Genomic DNA, 6,000 nt, shown 5'->3' with positions numbered 1-6,000 from the left:
ACAGAATCATGAAACACAACACAGATGTACAAAGGACCTCTAAGGACATCTATGGCTTTTTCTTTTAATTTTGTATACTCTGCCTTTTTCCGCTCTATGGCTTTTTCTTACAAACCTTACTGTTTGCCTTTTTCCATGAGACTCAAGATAGACAAAACTAAACAGAAAAATTACAAAATGAAAACATTGAAGGAGAAGAACTTCTGTTAGCTTGGGTAGCTATGAGAACTCTGTGCTTTGCACTCTTAACTCCTTGCTTCAAGCCCTGGCTGTTCTCCCTTATTTATAGAAGGGGAAGCCTCCAAGGTTGAAACTGTTAAACCGAGCCAACTTCTTCTTCTTCAAACCAAAACCGGTTCGGCCAGAGAGAGATGAGAGGTAACTGAATGCTAAAACCAACATGCAATTACCTCTGTGTCATCCCTTCTCACCAAGCTTCATCAATCCAGGCCTTCCATCTTGACATGCTCCCCAAGAAGGATTCTTCACCCTTGATGAGTCCTTGACTGCTTGACAGCTCCTCCTACTCTTATCCTCTACCACATCCTCCACGTAGCTACAGTAGCCACCTCCTATAGTGGTTGAGCAAAAGTATAGACGAGCCATGCTTCCAAGGGATCTTCTTCCTCTGACCGAAGTGGATTTCTTCCATTTTTGGGTATGGAAGGCTTGAGACTTCTTCACCACACCTTACCTTTAGTGACAAAGATCTTAACCACACCATACTGTAGATTTTCTTTTTCTTACCGCCATCATTACAATGGCTTCATGCTTGAGCATAGCTTCACTGATACAGTGCCTAAACTCTGATAGCTTGCAACTTCTTCTTCTCGGTGGCATGACCGAAAGTGATGAGAGAAAGGAGAGAGAAGAGAAAAAACTTTCAATGTGATTTAAACAAAGGAATTAAATTGAATTAATTTCCACTTCCCTTTTGCTTAGTAACGTGTAGCACATTAAAGGCTATCAAATCAATTTCCTCTTTCTCTTTCCTATTTCCAATGTCTGCATTAATATGCATTTAATCAAAATTTGAAATCCATCAAATGATGAGAGTGGGATCTGTTGAAAGCATGCAACCTTGGCTTTCTTCTTCTTCTTTTTTTCGGACCAAGCTAGTTGGTCTCTCATCAAAATTGATTTGGGCTAATAATTATTAAGTCTAGCCCAACTAGTACAATAACAATTCAGCCACAATTTTTTTAAAATATTTTTTGTAACCAAGGCTAAATATTAACTTTCCATTGGGCTTGCTATTTTTCGGCCCAAGCTAAAATATGCACCAGACAAAATTATTAATTAACAAATGTTAATTAAAGATCAAATTAATAATTTGGTAATTAATTATTTTAATAATATTTGATCATCATCAATTTAATTTGGAGTTTTCCAAACTCATCAATCTCCCCCTTGATGACAAACATTATTAAAAATTGAAATGGAAAGAGTAAGGATTAAAAGTTCTCCCTTTGAAGATTAGGATTCCTCCCCCTTTCCAACTGTTACATAGCTCCCCCTAAATATATGCCATTTTACCAAGGGAAGCAATACTTGTAACATTTAAAATCAAGCTGATAGCCACCATGTATTCAACATATGGAATATAAGTTATGTTGAACAGCTTGATTTATGAGCAGAAGTAAAGTGATAAACAAAACTTATTTGTTATCATATAAATGATTTTCTGCTCAATAAACAAAATGCTTGAGTACAGAGTACATAGCTACCAAAAACACATTAGATAATTCCCAAAAATTTGCTGCCAAAACATTTGATTAAAAAGACAAAATTTCCAGCAATCATATCAGAACAAAATTATCAGATTTCAGCAACCATTCAACATAGCATAAAAATTGTTAATCAAACAGAATTATCCAGCATTTATTCAACATATCAGAGCATAAAGGGATTATCAAAATATAACTCAGTTCCAATGCAGCAAACAGTTTAACCTATCAAATCATAAATCATAAAGCATGACCATTGGAACAGAGAACTTATGCACAGGGGTGATCATAAATCAAAATGATTTCAGCCCCTGATTTTCAAATTTTCTAACTTTTCCTCCCCCTTTTATCATCAATAGGAAAACCTGCAAAACAGATCAGAATATCCCAAAATGCATAACATCTGTTTAATCTAAACATACAGTCCAGAGTATCCAAGAACATACAAAATACCAAAATATCAGAATATAAACAGAGTTCCAAAAAATGACAAATAGATCAATCATCATAAAGGATAAACTCAGAGCCGTATTCATCATCCTCCTCTGCAGCCCCTATTTCTTTTTCAAGATTCTGAAGCATCAGATTCACTCTTTCTCTGCATTTGATCCAAGCTTTTTTCATTTTCATACGCCTGTTTTCGAGCAGCTTTGTAGGATTGTACTATCAATTTTGACATATTGGAGAATTCAGTGAGAACATCTTTGATGGATTCGGTAACCTTCGCTGGCTCGGTAGGGTGACTTTCTAGATCACTCTCATAAGATGCAGTTGGCACAGAGTATTTTCCTTTGTTGCCTTTCATAGAACCCGAGACTCCTCCTCCCTTGATTATGGAAACTTTATTTTCTACAGCCTTATTAGTTAAATCAACATTAAAATATTCAAAGATGCATGTAAGAAAGATTCCATAAGGAAGATTAGTCTTTTTGTCACTTCTAACACACTCCCACATGTGTCTCACCATAAGATATGCAAAAGAGATAGGAGAAGAAGTAATAATAGCAAAAAGTACTAAAGTGTCACAGATAGTTACTCTATGATATGAACCACTCTGAGGCATTAGAATGTGATTGATGATTCTGTGCAGAAGTGCTCTTTCAGGATCAAGAGCTTTGTGGGTCAGAACCGTGCCATCCAAAGCAGAGAAATTTACGCAAGTTTGATTCAAAGCAATCTGGTATGAGATTCTAACCTGCGAATCCCATTTACCCGTCATATAGGCAGTTGCTCCTTCATCAACATATCTCAAAGCATCATTGATTGTTTCTCTGTTTAGTGACAAGTGAACCCGCTTGATATACAAGTGAACAGAGCCATCAAGAAACCTCATGCTTGCATAGAATTAACGAACCAGGGCTAGATACACAGGTTTTTGAATGTTGAACAAAAGGGTCCATTTCAGATTGTCAAAGAGAGTGACAAGGTTAATGCCTTTTGCAGTAAGGGATTCCAAGTTCACTATGTGGGATGCACACAAGTGACGCTTCTTCAGAACTTCATTATGAAACTCATACGAAGCACATGAGTTAAATCTGGCTGGATCAAAGTGTGAGTGACCTTTATTGTACTTATTTTTGAAATCAAGTGATTCCAAATTCGGTGGTTCCCTGGTGTTACGAAGCACGTAACTTTTTGCGCGCTGTAAACTGCGGCTAGCAGAGGGGTGAGGAGTCGACTTCCTTGGTGGTGAATGGGGTAGAGAAGACTGAGACTCCTCCTCTTCTTCTACAATTGGTTCTTTATCCTTTCCAATCTTTTTTCTGGATGAAATTTTCTGTGCAATGACCTTTCTTCTCATGGTTTCGGTTTGTTTGGAGGAAGGTGAAGGAGATGAAGAAGATGTGTAGTGTATATGAATGTGAGTGTGTGTTTGAGGAGTAGAAGAGAATGGAGGATTTTTGGGTAGAGGGCTTCGGTTACTTCTCTTGGGTGCTACCTTCTTTTTCATGTTATGAAAATGAAGAGAGGAGAGGGAAGATGAAAGAGTGACCAAAGAGATTGGAGAGAGATGGGAGGTTATAACAGCATTTAATGCCGAGTGGAGAGAGAATTTGGTGAGTAATGGGCCATTAAGAGCGCAGTTATCAATATGGAAAGATTTTAAAAATTAAAAAATAGGGATTAGTTCCTAGAATCAAGGGAAAGGTGGGAGAAAAGATTATGATTTGACAACTACTCCTTCCTATAAGATTTGATATGACAACTTCTCAAAAAGTATTATTAACAATTGAGGAACTCAAAACGGGCCAGGATTTTGAATGAGGTCAAAGAGGATTTGGTGGGACCCATGATCATTAATATCCAAATCAGTCTCCTCTTGTATCATGGCCAGTTCATCACGTCATTAAATTTGTCTCCTGCTTACCTACGAGACAAAACCAACAAATTCATCAAAATTCACAAATTATCAACTGAATTCAAATCCAACATACCCAAGCTATTCCTTAGTGAACAGAATCTATCCTCACACAAAGGTTTAGTGAAAATATCAGCAAGTTATTCTTCGGATTTCACAAATTGAATATCAATAGTACCCTTTTGCACATGTTCTTTAATAAAATGATATTTAATTTCAATGTGCTTAGTTTTTGAGTGCATAACAGGATTTTTAGATATGTTAATAGCACTCATATTATCACAAAACAAAGGTATACTATTGATCTTTAATTTGTAATCCTCCAACTGATTTTTTAACTAAATTAATTGTGAACAACAAGCCGAGGCAGATATATATTCAGCTTTGGCTATGGATAGAGCTACTGTGGCTTGTTTCTTGCTTGACCACATATTTAGTGAGCTTCCAAGGAAGCAACACATGCCGGTTGTGCTCCTTCTATCCACCCGATCTCCCGTATAATCTGTATCACAAAACCCTACTGCACAAAAGTCATTAGTTCTAGGATACCATAAGCCATAATCACAAGTTCCCTTAATGTATCTAATGATTCTTTTTACGGCTGAAAGATGGGATTCTTTTGGGTGAGATTGAAACCTTGAACATACACCCACACCTTGAACAATGTCTGGTCTAGAGGAGGTAAGATACATGAGTGATCCTATCATTCCTCTATACCATGTTTCATCCACATCTTTACTATCATCATCCTTTTCAAGCTTAGTGTTTGGATGCATTGGTGTTCCCATAGGTTTGGAATTTTCTAGGCCAAATTTCTTGATTAATTCTTTAGCATATTTTCCTTGGTGAATAAAAGTGCCACTAGGAGTTTGTTTGATTTGGAGACCAAGAAAGAATGTTAGTTCTCCCATTAAACTCATTTCAAACTCACTAGTCATGAGTTTTCCAAACTCTTCACACAAGGATTCATTGGCCGCTCCAAACACTATATCATCCACATAAACTTGAACAAGAAGAATATTATCATTAGATACTTTAATAAATAAAGTAGTATCGGTGGTACCCCTTTGAAAGTGATTTTCCAATAAAAAGGTACTAAGCCTTTCATACCAAGCTCTTGGAGCTTGCCTAAGGCCATAAAGGGCCTTTGAAAGTTTGAAAACATGATTTGAAAATTCTTTATTTTCAAAACCGGGGGGTTGTGCCACAAACACTTCTCTATCTATAAAACCATTAAGGAAAGCACATTTGACATCCATTTGGAACATTTTAAAACCTTTATGGGCAGCATAGGCAAGAAGCAACCTAATTGCTTCCATTCTTGCTACCGGAGCAAAAGACTCATCAAAATCAATACCTTCTTCTTGATCGTAACCTTGGGCCACTAATCTAGCCTTGTTACGAACAACCTTACCATCCTCACTCAATTTATTTTTGAGAACCCACTTAGTACTCGTTACCTTCTTACCATTCGGATGAGGTACTAGTGTCCAAACCTCATTCTTGTCAAATTGAGCTAGCTCTTCTTGCATGGCTTTGACCTAAGAGGGGTCTTCAAGGGCTTGCTTCACATTGTTAGGCTCCACTTGAGACAAGAAAGCAAAATTGCTTTGTTCGGATTGCTTCTTGGTTGAGGATCTTGTTGAAACACCTTGGGAGGGATCACCAATGATAAAATCATGCGGATAACGCTTCATGGACTTCCATTCTCTAGGTTTTCGAAGTAAAGTTGAGCCTTGATGAGCTTCAGTAATCTGGTCTGTTCCGGAATCTCTGACTGGCTCAGGAGACAAAACTGAAATGTCTCCTCCATCCTGATGAGACAAAACTGGACGGACAGGTTCTTCACTTGGGATAGCATTGGGACTTCCTTGACTTGGTTGATGGCTTGTTTCTGCTTCACTACCTGTATCA

Source organism: Arachis hypogaea, chromosome 16, assembly GCF_003086295.3.
Source record: "Arachis hypogaea cultivar Tifrunner chromosome 16, arahy.Tifrunner.gnm2.J5K5, whole genome shotgun sequence".
In the NCBI taxonomy this organism is placed as follows: Eukaryota; Viridiplantae; Streptophyta; class Magnoliopsida; order Fabales; family Fabaceae; genus Arachis; species Arachis hypogaea.
Note: the sequence above shows the minus strand (reverse complement) of the source record.